This window comes from Hemiscyllium ocellatum, chromosome 12 (assembly GCF_020745735.1).
Source record: "Hemiscyllium ocellatum isolate sHemOce1 chromosome 12, sHemOce1.pat.X.cur, whole genome shotgun sequence".
NCBI classification, from domain to species: Eukaryota; Metazoa; Chordata; class Chondrichthyes; order Orectolobiformes; family Hemiscylliidae; genus Hemiscyllium; species Hemiscyllium ocellatum.
The window spans coordinates 55,204,109-55,218,702 of record NC_083412.1 but is presented as its reverse complement, the minus strand read 5'-3'; the positions used below and the strand labels follow the sequence as shown (position 1 = coordinate 55,218,702).

Below are 14,594 nucleotides of genomic sequence, written 5' to 3'. Positions count from 1 at the left end.
ATGTAGATGGTCCTATAAGGATTCTATCCATTCAGCACATCAGTTTTCTTATCTCAACTGAAAGGTTCTGAAGGCTTCCAACTGACACCTCTTAAAAAAAAAAATGTGTACACTAATATATTGACAAAGATTTGTGCCCAAACTGCTGAACTTTTTCTGAACATCTATTTATATCTGCTGAGGTTATTGCAAATCAAGCTCAAAGTGTTTTGGGAAAGCATGGATTGGGCTTCCAACAAAGTCAGCTTTGCTCAGCTGATAATTCTAGTGTCAATTCTGAGATTCATTTCTGTGCACATACAATGCATTGAGTAAAAAAAAACAAACAAGATCTAAAAAGTTAGTTTCCTGGCTCACAATTGTCAATAATGCGTTTCAGAAGCCTACAACAAGACCAGTCACTTCTGATTATACCCTATAGCATCCACCAATGGTTAGGTTTGATCACCTTTTGCTTTGCAAAATCTAAATATAGACTTTCGGTAGGCGATTTGACAATACAGGCTTGGATAACATCCATTTAGTCTGTTCAAGCTCAGGAGGAACTGATGTAGCAACACAACCGCTGAACTCAGCACAAGGAATTAAAGAAAGCTGGGCTCATTCTCGATCAGACCAACCAAATTTATCATATATATCTTGCATCTTTTTCAGCACATTCTGAATCATTTTAATGAGCCATACTGAAGTACAATCACTGGATGCAAAATATTCAAATACCTTTAAAAGAGTATTTCAGAGGCAGCTCGCTTAGCCTTTCTTCAGAAAATAAGCCTCCAGAATATGTTGTGTTCACAACCACTGGAGTTACAGAATGAAATGTGGCAACTCACCATTGACTTCAAGGCGGTTAGGTGTGGACAATAAATGCTGGGTGAACTAGCAACATGCACATCTCTGTGAAAGAGTAAAGAAGAATTGCTGTTGCTGCCCTCCATTTCAAGCAGTTTACTAATTTTAGAAAAACGGCCACCCTTCTGCAGACAAAATCACATGTTCACACTCCGGGGGGAAACAGGGCAAAAATGCTGAGTCGCTTTTGTTAATCAAGTAAATGCTTGCAATTAGATGGTACAATTAATTGTTGACCACAGAGACCTACAGGACATTGGTTAGGCCACTTTTGGAATATAGCATGCAATTCTCCAAAAGGTTCAGAAAACATTTACAAGAATGTTGCCAGGGTTGGAGGATTCAAGCTATAGGGAGAGGTTGAATAGGCTAGGGCTGTTTTCTCTGGAGCAAAGACAGAGGTGGAAGAGTCCAGAACTAGAGGGCATAGGTTTAGGATGGAAGGGAAAGATAAAGAGGAGACCGAAGAGGACACTTTTTCTCACAGAGGGTGGTGGGTGTGTGGAGCGGGCTGCCAGAGAAAGTGGTGGAAGCTGGTACAATTAGAGCATTTAAAAAGGCATCGGAATGGGTATATGAATAGGAAGGGTTGGGAGGGATATGGGCCAGGTGCTGGTAGGGGAGACTAGATTGGGTTGGGATATCTGGTCAGCATGGATAAGTTGGACAGAAGGATTTGTTTCTGTGCTGTACGTTTATGACTCTATGTAGTCGATGGACATTTGTACATATCCATGGTCCTAAATTATTTTAAACGATATACTAAGCATTGATTAATTTTGTTGCAAAGTACTCAATGTCATGTTTACTCCTTAAATCAATTTTCAAGATGAAAGGGCAGGAAAGTCCAGATTAAGGGTTCCTTTGATACACACCTAGTCAATTTGTCACTCAGCAGGTGCAATGCACAAGTGCTCTCCCAAACAGACTCCTGCAGCCCATAAACACAAACTAGAAATCATTGTTTTTTGAATGCAAGAACTCCTTGACAGAGGTTTAAGATTCATTATTAAAACAATCACTTATTACGTTTTGACAAGACTGAAACCATTTGCTATGTATTCACAGACTATCATTTTAGACCTCTATATCTGCAGGAGGTCTTACTCTAATTTATAATGGTTTATTCTGTGAATTTTTCCACAACCTGTGACAAACCCCAGCTTTTCAACAAACTACCAGATTGAGTAGCTCTTGTTAAACAGGAATAGGATAAGCCAGGGCCCCTAAGCAACTAGGGCTGCAACATAAACTCCTTGTGCACTTGAGATGATAATAAACAATGCTGTGCCTCACTGAGGAGTGACCTCCCGACAAATTATGTGACAGACTAATTATCATATTTAATATTTAGCTGTACATTTGTGATGCCAAGACATAAGGCTATGAGTTAAATGCTGGAAAATAGGATTAAAATAGTGGATGTTTTTGACTGATGCAGACTCAATGGGCTGAAGGCTGTGCTGTAGTCCTCTGATTCTGTAAAGGAAACAGCTACCAGATAGCTTTGAGGACTTGCATCCATTAAAAAAAAATGCATCTTAGCCATTTTCACATTCTAATTTTTAATGACTTTCTACTGTGTCTTTAAAAATGTTATGCATCTATAAAGTTTCCTTTGAGCACTTTGAAAGCCATTCAGGCCATCAATTTCCTCATTAACTGAAATATTTGCTGTTCCTTCCCCATCAACACTACTATAAATCTTTTCCATTACTATAGTGTTCAACAGTTTACATTGAAAATGACAGCCAGTGCTTTTCCTTTAAAGATATTAACTAGTCTACGCATTTCCAGAATTATCTGACATTGTTTCATTCTGAAAATGATTCATGGAGCCAAGCCACCATATAAATATACTGAAGTCAGGAAAGGAGTCTGAAAAGTCAGTTCTACATTGTAGGTGTTTTGTATTGATATGGCCAAATGCCCAATATTCCAGAACTTAGGTCTCACCATCCTGTTACCAATTCAATTTACAATCAGAACTACTACTGTTGCTATGAAGTACATATTTACAAAGCTGCACATTTGGTTCTGCAGCAATATGAATTATTCAACTCTGGCTTACAATTAAATCTAAAAGAGAACAGGACCTTTTGAAAACAATCTGAAGCAACATGCCTAAAATTACTGTTGTTGAGCTATGGGTTACCGAAAGCTTCCAACACAATTTATTCCAGTTCCAGATTAGATGAGATTACTTACAGTGTGGAAACAGGCCCTTCGGCTCAACAAGTCCACAGCGACCCGCCGAAAAGGAACCCACACAGACCCATTCCCCTTCATTTACCCCTTCACCTAACACTACAGGCAATTTAGCATGGCCAATTCACCTAACCTGCACATTTTTGGACAATGGGAGGAAACCGGATCACCTGGAAGAAACCCACGCAGACAGTTGCCCGAGGCGGGAATTGAACCTGGGTCTCTGGCACTGAGGCAGCAGTGCTAACCACTCTGCCGTCCACGATGTTGCTGCTTTCAACCGCAGGAACAAACTGCGTACTATAGTTTTACAAAGACATAGCTGAATTAACCACTTAAACAATTGAAAGGAGAGCTTTGAATCACTATTTATGCAGATAAAAGCAAACCAGGGTTTAACCATGAGACCGATTGAAAAGGAAAGCATTGAATATAGAACAATACAGAACAGGCCCTTCGGCTCTCTATGTTGCACCAACCTGTGAACTAATCTAAGGCCATCCCCCTACATTACCCCATCCATCATCTATATGCTTATCCAAGGACTGTTTAAATGCCCCTAATGTGGCTGAGTTAACTACATTGGCAGGCAGGGCATTCTACACCCTTACAACTCTCCAAGAACCTGCCTTACATCTGTCTTAAAGCTATCACCACTCAATTTGCAGCAAAGCCCCCTCGTACAAACCAACATCATCCGAGGAAAAAGATTCTCACTGTCCACCTTATCGAACCCTCTGATCATCTTGTATGCCTCTATTAAATCTCTCTTAGCCTTCTCACTAATGAGAACAGACCCAAGTCCCTCAGTCTTTCCTCATAAGACCTTCCCTCCAGACCAGGCAACATCCTGGTAAATCTCCTCTGCACCTTTTCCAATGCTTCCACACCCTTCCTGTAATGGGGCGACCAGAACTGTACACAATATTCCAAATGAGGCCATATTAGTGTTTTGTACAGTTGCAGCATGACATCACAGCTCCGAAACTCAATCCCTCTACCAACAAAGCCTAACACACCACATGCCTTCTTAACAGCATTAGGAGAAAGTGAGGATTGCAGATCCTGGAGATCAGAGCAGAAAGTGTGTTACGGGAAAAGCCTAGGTCAGGCAGCATCTAAGGAACAGGAGAATCGACGTTTCGGGCATGAGTCCTTCTTCAGGAAAGGAAAAGGGCTCATGCCCGAAACGTCGATTCTCCTGCTCCTTGGATGCTGCCTGACCTGCTGCGCTTTTCCAGCAACACATTTCAGTTCTTAACACCACTATCTACCTTGGTGGCAACTTTCAGGAATCTATGTACATGAACTCCAAGATCCCTCTGCACATCCACACTACCAAGAATCTTTCCACTGAGTCAGTATTCTGCCTTCCTGTTATTCTTCCCAAAGTGAATCACCTCACATTTATCTGCACTGAACTCCATTTGCCATCCCTCAGCCTAATTCTGCAGTTTATCCAAGTCCTCCTGCAACCTGCAACATTGCTCCAAACTGTCCACCATTCCACTGACTTCTGCAAGTGTCATCTGCAAATTTACTAATCCATCCATGCCCAAGTCATTTATAAAAAAGACAAACGGCAGTGGTCCCAAAACAGATTCTGTGGAACAGCACTAGTAATCGGATTCCAGGCTGAATATTTTCGATCAACCACCACTCGCTGCCTTCTTTCAGAAAGCCAGTTTCTAATCCAAACTGCTAAATCACCCTCAATCCCATGCCTCCACATTTTTTTCCAAAAGCCAACCATGGGGAACCTTATCAAAAGTTTTAATGAAGTCCATGTACACCACATCAACTGCCTTCTCCTCATCCACATGCTTGGTCACCTTCTCAAAAAACTCAATGAGGTTTCTGAGACACGACCTGCTTTTGACGAAACCATGTTGACTATCTCCAATCAAATTGTTGCTTGCGAGGAGATTATAAATCCCATCTCTTATAATCCTTTCCAAAACCATTCCCATAAGAGAAGTAAGGCTCACTGGTCTATAATTACCTGGGTCATCTCTACTGCCCAACATTTGCAATCCTCTAGTCATCTGGTATTAAACCTGTAGACAATGACAACTCAAAGATCAAGGCCAAAGACTCCACCATCTCCTCTCTAGCTTCCCAAGAATCCTCTGATAAATCCCATCTGGCCCAGGGGAACTTATCTACTTTTGCATCTTCTAGGAATTGATGACGACACCTCCTTAGTAACCACAATCCTTTCTAGTCTAATAGTCCATATCGGTCTTTTCCTCTACAATATTCTCCTTGTCCTGAGTGAAAATAGATAGGAAATATTTGTTTAGCACCTCTCCGATCTCCACAGGGTCCACACTCAACTTCCCACTGCTGTCTTTGACTGGCCCTATTCCTACCCTAGTCATCCTTTTATTCGTCACATACTTATAGAAAACTTTAGGGTTCTCCATTATTCTACCCGGTAAAGACTGTTCATGTCCCCTCCGTGCTCCTCTTAACTCTCTCTTTTAATTCTTCCTCACTAATCTGTAACTCTCCATCGCCTCATCTGAACCATCTCGTCTCAACATCGCATAAGCCTCCCTCTTCCACCTAACAAAGAGATACAATTTATTTAGTAAATCACGGTTCCCCTTCCTTATCACTTCCTCCCTGCTTGACAGGCACATACCTATCAAGATCACACAATATCTGTTCTTTAAACCAGCTCCACATTTCAACTGACCCACCCTCTGCATTTTGCTACCCCGTTCTGTGCCTCCCAAGTCTTGCCTAATTGCAATATAGTTGCCCTTCCCCCATCTATAACTCTTGGTCTGTGGCATGTACCTAGCCCTTTCCATCACTAAACTAAATCAACTGAATTATGGTCACTCTCTCCAAAGTGCTCACCTACCACTAAATCAAACACTTGGCCTGGTTCACTACCAAGCACAAGATCCAGTGTTTAATGATTTGATCTCGTGAGATGGTGCACTGCCCATCTCTAACTGTTGTTAATTGGGCAATGGTGGACACTTTCTAAAATCACATTAATCCATGTTGTGACAGGGAAGAAACTCTTTGGTTTTGAGAATACAGAGTGAAATAAAGCAATCAAACACACCACTTTTATGACATATTGCATACACCAAATTAGCCTTAATGCTTCAAGAGCAAAGGAGTTGCCAGGGTTGGAGGATCTGAGCTACAGGGAGAGGCTGAACAGGCTGGGGCTGTTTCCCTTGAAGCGTCGGAGGCTGAGGGGTGACCTTATAGAGGTTTACAAAATTATGAGGGGCATGGATAGGATAAATAGACAAAGCCTTTTTCCTGGGGTAGGGGAATCCAGAACTAGAGGGCATAGGTTTAGGGTGAGAGGGGAAAGATCTGGGCGGCATGGTGGCACAGTGGGCGGCATGGTGGCACAGTGGTTAGCACTGTTGCCTCACAGCGCCTGAGACCCGGGTTCAATTCCTGACTCAGGCGACTGACTGTGTGGAGTTTGCACGTTCTCCCAGTGTCTGCGTGGGTTTCCTCCGGGTGCTCCGGTTTCCTCCCACAGTCCAAAGATGTGCGGGTCAGGTGAATTGGCCATGCTAAATTGCCTGTAGTGTTAGGTAAGGGGTAAATGTAGGGGTATGGGTGGGTTGCGCTTCGGCGGGTTGGTGTGGACTTGTTGGGCCGAAGGGCCTGTTTCCACACTAAGTAATCTAATCTAATCTAAAAGAGACCTAAAAGGGCAGCCTTTTCACACAGAGGGTGATACGGGTATGGAATAAGCTGCCAGAGGGCGTGGTTGAGGCTGGTACAATTGCAACATTTGAGGCATTTGGATGGGTATATGAATAGGAAGGGTTTGGAGGGATATGGGCCGGGTGCTGGCAATATGGACTAGATTGGGTTGGGATATCTAGTCAGCATGGACGGGTTGGACCGAAGGGTCTGTTTCCATGCTGTACATCTCTATGACTCTGAGTTAGGGAATATGTAACAGGATTCAGATAAGCAAACAATGCAACAAACTTAATTCAAACATACCCAAAACAAAAGCTACCCTTATGCTAACTTACCCAAGTCACATTTGGCAATTACCACACATGCTGACCTGTTCCCAGCTAAGAAACAAGGCTGTGTTTCACCCCTTCATATAGAAGGGTACAGAACACTATAGGAACTTGAGCCCTCTATGTTGTGCTGACCTTTTATCCTATTCTAAAGTTCAAACTGACCTACATACCCTTCTTTTTACTATCACCCAGGTGCCTATCCAAGAGTCACTTAAATGTCCCTAATGTATCTGATACTATCACTACTGCTGGCAGTGCATTCCATGCACCTACTATGTAAAGAACTTACTTCTGACATCTCCCCTAAATTTTCCACCAATCACCTTAAAGTTATGTCCAGTTGTGATAGACTATTCACTCCACCTATGCTTCTCATCATCTTGTACACCTCTATCGAGTCACCTCTCATCTTTCTTCACTCCAATGGAGGGAGCTTTGGCTTTTCTCAATCTTTCGCCATAAGACATGCCCTCCATTCCAGGCAGCATCCTGATAAATCTCCTCTGCTCCCATCTAAAATTGCAAATCCTTCCTATCAAGAGATGACCAGAACAGAACACAATATTCCAAGTGCGGCCTAACCAGGGCTTTATAGATCTGCAGCATAACCTTGCACCTCTTTAAAATAAATCCTCCTGCTAATGAAAGCCAACACACCATACACCTTAACAACTTGGGTGGCAACTTTGAGGAATCTATGGACGTGAACCCCAAGATCCCTCTATTCCTCCACACTGCCAGGAATCCTGCCTTTAACTCTAATCTACATTCAAATTCAGCCTTCAAAAATGATGCACCTAACAACTTAAGGTTGAATTCCATCTGCCACGTCTCAGCTCATCTCTGCATATTGGCAATGTCCCATTGTAACCTCCAACAGTCTTCCACACTATCCACAACTCCACAAATGTTTGTGCCATTGGCAAACTTACAAACCCACCCTTTCACTTCTTTATCCAAGTTATTGATAAAAATCACGAAGAGCAGAGATCTCAAAAGTGATCCCTGCTGAACACCACTGGTAACCGAGCTTCAGGCTGAACACTTTCCATCTACTATCACCAGACATCCAGATTTCCCTGTTCTATGTTCATGTTCATGTTCTTACTTTCTGAATAAATTTATCATGAGGAACATTACCAAACACATTGCTAAAATCTATGTACCACCACATCTTCTGCTCTACCTTCATCAACATGTTTTGTGGCATCCTAAATGAATTCAATAAAGGATTCTGAGGCATGACTTGGCCCCCTCTAAGCCATGCTGACTATCTATTATCAAACTATGGTTTTACAAGTAATCATAAATCTTGTCTCAGAATTCTCTCCAATACATTACCCACTACTGACATCAGACTGACTAGTCTGTAATTCCCAGGATTATCCCTATTCCCTTTCTTAAGGGAATAGCATTTGCCACCCTTCGATCATCTGGCACTACTCCAGTAGACAGTAAAGACGCAAAGATAAGGCAATCTTTTCTCTCGCTTCATTTAGTAACCTAGGTATATCCCATCTGGCCCAGGGTTTTTATCCATCCCAATGTTCTTCAAAATTTTTAACACATCCTTCTTCCTAACATCAACCAGTTCTAGCATAGCAGCCTATTTCACGCTGTCCCCAGAAACGCCAAAGTGCCTCGCAGTCGTGAATACTGAAACACTATTCATTAAGGGCTTTTCGTACTTCCTCCAACTCCAGGCACAAGTTCTCTCCACTCCCCCTAACCTGACCCTAGCCTCACTCTGGTCAGCCTCTCGTTCCTCAAGTAAGTGTAGAACGCTTTGGGATTTTCCTTAATCCTACCCCTAAAGCTTTTTCATGCCCCCTTCTATCTTTTCAAAGTCCATTCTGCAGTTCCTTCCTGGCTACCGTGTAACCCTCTAAAGCCCCGTTTTGATTCTTGCCTCAACCTTAAGTCAGCTTCCTTCTTCCTCTTGACTAGATGCTCCACATCCCTCGTCACCCAAGGGTCTGTCACCTGTCACCCCTTCTTTGCCTCAGTGGGACAAACCTTTCCAGCACTATCAGCCAGTGTTTCCTAAACAACCTCCACATTTCTGTCATGCATTTCCCTGAGAACATCAGTTCCCAGCTAGTGCCTAATAGCATTGTAAATCCCTCTCCCTCAATTAAATACTTTCCCATACCGTCTGCTCCTATCCATCTCCATGACTAAAACAAAAGATCAGGAATTTGTAATCGCTATCACCGAAATGCTCTCCCACCAGGAGATTTGACACGTGGCATGGTTCATTGCCAAGCAACAAATCCAATATGGCGTCCCCTCTAGTTAGCCCATCAGGAATGCTTTCTGGACACACCTGACAAAAATTGCTCCATCCAAACTATTTGAACTAAGGAGGTTCCCATCAATGACACAACAATCCTGTTACTTCTGCACCTTTCCAAAATCTGCCTTACAATCTGCTCTTGTGTCTCTTACTATTGGGGGGCATATAGAAAACTCCCAATAAAGTGACTGCTCCTTTCCGGTTTCTGACTTCAACCCATGCTGATTCTGTCGACAGACCCTCCTCCATGCACTCCCTTTCTGCAGTGAAACTATCCCTGATTAGCAATGCCACTCTTAATTCCCTGCAGCTCCACATTACCTAAATTTCTCAGGTAACTGTACTCTTCCAATTCTGGAAGCTTGGGCAAGCTCAACTGTAATCATTCAACTATCAATGGCCAGATGGCAAGGTCATAAGCTCTGGAATTTCCTGCATTAAACTGCACCTCCTCAACATTCTTCCCACCCATCATAAACGCTTTAAAACTTATTTGTCAAGCTTCATCACCTGGCTAACAGCTTAGTTCATGCCTGTGGAAAACGGTGTTTGATAATACTGTCGTTTGCAGGTTTGAGGAAGGGTAGAAAGTTGCTGTACTTTAGAAAAATGTCAAAGTCCATGTGTTTATTAAAACTGCATCCCTTAAATCCAACAATACATTCAAAACCTGACATTTGAGAGGTCTATGTCATTCCAGCTGAATGCACTGAGAAGCAAAACTTTGATTTGTTCTTGTGATGTGGCCATTGCTAGCTCGACCAACATTTATTGCCCATCCTTAATTGTACTTTAAGGCAACTCATGACCAGCTTTTCCTGAATTGCTGCCATCTTGAGGTATAGTGACATTTAAATACTCTTAAGGAGGAGCTCCAGGATTCTGACCCAGTGACACCGGAGGAACGGCAATATATTCTAAAGTCAGGATAGTTGGTGACTTGGAAGGGAACTTGAAGGTGATGGTGCTCCCATGTAAGTGCTGCCCTTGCCCTTCTAAATGGAAGTGGCCATGAGTTTGGAAAGTGCTAAGGCAACTTAGTAAATTTCTGCAGTGCATCTTTGTAGATGGTACACACTGCTGCTGAGCGGTGGTGGTGGAGACAGTGACTATAATAGGATGTACCACTGTGGGGAGGTGAAGTCGGTGGGAGGAGGCGTGTATGAAGCATGAACAACATGGCGTACATTAGTCAGAAAACACTTTGTTGGGGGGTATAATTTCTATATAATTAAGACATACTGCCATATCAGCTTCCGATTCTATGTTCACGTTACTTCTAAATAACCAACTTACCAATTTCCATTTGGGAGCACAAATGGATTTAACAACATCATCATGGTTTCTCCCTCTTTATACAATGGTTCCCTTTTGAATCTGTGGAAATTTCCTACTGCTGCTCATTCTATTTGGAGCTCATGAGGCCAGTAATTTTGTTTGCAGGATGATAGATTGCCATGGAATAAATGTGTAATGATAACATTAACACCTTGCAGCCTTTTGTGTTGTCAAATGCTGCTTTGCTAGTGCCCTAATGGACACATCCATACAGTCAACAATTGCTACCTGTGAGGGAAGCCAACCACATTTTCAAATCCCTACACTCTCCCACATTGACTGCTTAGGTTAATTGGGATCATGTAATGGGAATGCTGATGATCTAATTAATTCAGGGGTGTACTTCAGATTGGGAAATATGGTTAATGCTCCCTGCTACAGACTTGAAGGGCCAAATAACAAAGAAACTCAACAGGTCTAGCAGCATCTGTGGAGAAAAAAAATAATGTTCCAAGTCCAGTAGCTTCATCAGAACCAAGCTTCTCCAGCAGTTTTCATTTCAGATTTTTAGCATCTGCAGTTTTTTTTTTGGTCAAATTCAGCTGAACTAACTGTTTGCACAGATTTGTGAATCCTGGAACTGCATGTCAACACACTCTCTGTAAATAAAGTACCACCTCAAGCTAATGGGGTTTATATATCAAAATATTTCAAAGCACTTAGCAGGCATGTTATCAGTTTTCCATAGGAATAAACTAAGCTCAGAGTAGAAAAAGATGTTTAAAAAGAAGCACGCAAAAAGCACGTTCATCTTGCTGCTTCCAATGGTTTCCCTGGTCTGAGTCAAAAATTGATCTTTTGCAATGCGCTCACATAACCAAAGACTACAGTGACTGAAAATTCATCATTGTGGCTTGCAATATTCAAAAGTAGGTTCTGGCCAATTGGACTCTCACCTACCTCATGCTATTTTCCTACTCATTATAAATTGAGACTTTTTTCCCCCCATTATGAAGGATATTGAAATTTATTCTTCAAAAGCAAACTCTTCAAATTTTAAACATAATGGAATCAGAGCAGTTACTTATCTCTGGTCTACGAGTTTCAATGCCCTATTAAGCTGAACTGCACATAAGCAACTTCCAAATACTTGAAAGAGTGGTGTTTATATTATTTAATGGTTCTAGCTATACAGGTGTAACAGAACAAAAGTTTATAGATACAACCATCAAGCTAAATTTCAATATCAGTGGCAAAGCAACAACTTTCACCAGAGACCTCAGAATGCTATCCTTAAAGAGTCAGTAGTCTCAGAGTTGCTCTCCAATGGCCAGGAACAATGAGCTAAAGCTATTTAAGCAGTCAAACATATTGAAGAATATTCTTTAAAATCTTTATATAGAGGAAGGAAAGGTTGGAGTATACACATTAGATGCTGAAATATAATGCAAGCTTTAAAAAATTACAAACCTATGAAATCACAAAAAGGAATAACATTGTGCAAATATGTTTTCTAGGACCTGGCAAGTTCTTCAGCATTATGACTTTAAGTACATAATAAAAATCCAGCTATAATTCATCTGTAAGTGAGCAGGCAGGTTAAGATAACATCATGGCTACAACATAAAGAGAAAGTTTTCAAACAGTTCAGCAATTTTGAATTGTTTATCACCTGGAGACATTTCAAAAGCACACAACAGTGTAGAATCTAATAGATTTCCATGTTCAACTGTGCATACTTGAACTCTTCAGTTGTCAGTTTTAGAAATTAACGATGGAAAACTTTTTTTTTAACCACAACAAAATCCAGGCTACTATCTCTAACAGGTGAGTCACCATAGTAAGAAGTTTGACAAAAATTAGTTGGGCATGTATCTCCATCAATAACAATTTCACACAAGAGACTGAGTGACATCGATCAGTTAAAATACAATACAAGCAGCATTTAAGTTTTTTCATGCATGACCACTGGAATCTATAAGGAAAGCACCTTTCACGTCATTAAATCTGGTAGACTCCAAGTAAGGGGGATGAGAGATAATTCCTGAATCTATCACTTCAGTATGCAATTCTCAAAGAAGTCAAGAGCTTAACTTTAAACATTGCGCAAACCAGAAGTTTAGTTAACTTCGACTGATCCCTGCTATGTCCACAGCACTAACAATAGTCATCCAAAAAGGTTCTAAAAAGATTTTAGGCTGACAGTTGTCAAAACAATTTAATCGTATAATTAGTTGTATAATTTTATCACAACTTATCCCTCAAAATTTGTGAAAGATTTTCTCATGCTTAAGTTTTCAAATAAAGACACAACAAATTGCTCATGAAATATCTACACTTCAAATTTTAAATTAACAAATATGGCATATCTAGAAGAAATAAGTGCAGCAAGTCTTTTTCTTCCCCAAAGATTGATACAAAGTAACGTCAATGCCACCTATCATCTAATTGTTTTAATAACCCATCGAGATTAACTTTACAATTAGTGAGATAGCACTCATCAACTAAAACTGGTTATATGGAGCTACAGTGAAAACCCCAGTCTGGAAAAAAGACTTGCAACATGCCATATATAATGCATACAAACAAGCAAATTTCTAAAAAGCAACTCGTCAATAATTGAAACAGAAATTTAAGCTGCGGTCATTTCAAAAAATGAAGGAGCTTTTCAAAACTAAGTCCAAATCTCCACAATTTTGTTAGTTACTCTATTTGTCCTTGCTGCTTCTGCATTGATCAAACCTTCTACAAAAAGGAAATAAAGGCACTAACTGGGTGCATGATAAATCTTTCACATCAAAAGAACACCAAATAAAACCAAAGTCACAGCCTTACCAGTTCTGGAAAATTAAGCCCAAAGAAGCTACAAAGATTTCACTTTATCACAAACTCTCCCGGACTGCCTACATACTGACAAAATTGACATCTCATTGGTAAATTATACAAGTATTAAAACTGGTCAAAATTTGACTCAAGTACCAGAAACTAAAGCACTTTCCCTGACTTGGAATTTTTGAAAAGCACATTTTATTCACATTCACAAAAGGAAGAAACAAAAGAGTCAGTCTAAAACGGAGTCTGCAGTAAAATGTAGCAAGCTAAATTTTAAACACTGCATGTCAAAAAAACATTCACTTCCCACAACAAAAACATGAAAAGGGAGTTGGTGGAGAAGAATGATTCCATACAGACTAGAATCTCAATGATTTGAGAATGTCCAAAATGTACCAGTGGTGGGGTTACCCTGCAAATAAAGCAGTTAACGGAGATATCGCTGCAGTAATTCACAGTGGTCAATTGTTATTGGGCATTTCCTCATTTGTCGGAATACAACACAGAAGTTTAACCCTTCCAACATATTTAATGATCACAACACACTTCGGTTTATTCAGCAGTATGTTAAAAGGAAACTAAATTTTAGTTCGTTTCACATCAAAACATGAGAAGTCCTTTATCACTTTCCAACTTCATTACCATGCAATACCACCTCTCCAAACAACCCGACTTGTTTCAACTATTTTAGCCAATGAAGCACAGACTATTACAATTGGAGTAAAATCTTAAAACATTTCAAGTTCTGCAATATTATAAAATTCCTAAAACTTGTCCTTTTTAAGTTGGATTGCATGCTTTTTATTAAAGTAACATGTCTCAGCATTGTTAGAGAACAGGCTGTATTAAAAGTCATTTGTGTCAGAGCCGATTACAAAGACAGATTAATTGAAAATGAATTTTTATTTCATAGAATCATAGTATCATAGCAATTTCATATTTGCTGCCTTAAGGACTGAATTTCACAATCAGCAAGTATTCTGAAAACACTATAACAGAGCCTTTATTTTGTTTTTGGTTGATTCCTGTAGTTACACCCACAAGACAAAGAGTCACGGTTCACTTCAATTTGAATTGGAAGGTGGGCCATGTTGGAAGGAGGA

The 14,594-nt window shown here is 40.6% G+C and overlaps 1 protein-coding gene across 4 annotated transcripts in view; it reads right to left on the bottom strand.

Annotated features, from left to right (window-relative positions):
• kdm6a (lysine (K)-specific demethylase 6A) overlaps positions 1-14,594 on the bottom strand; it is a 222,964-nt gene that overhangs the window by 154,351 nt on the left and 54,019 nt on the right. The window lies entirely within an intron of this gene.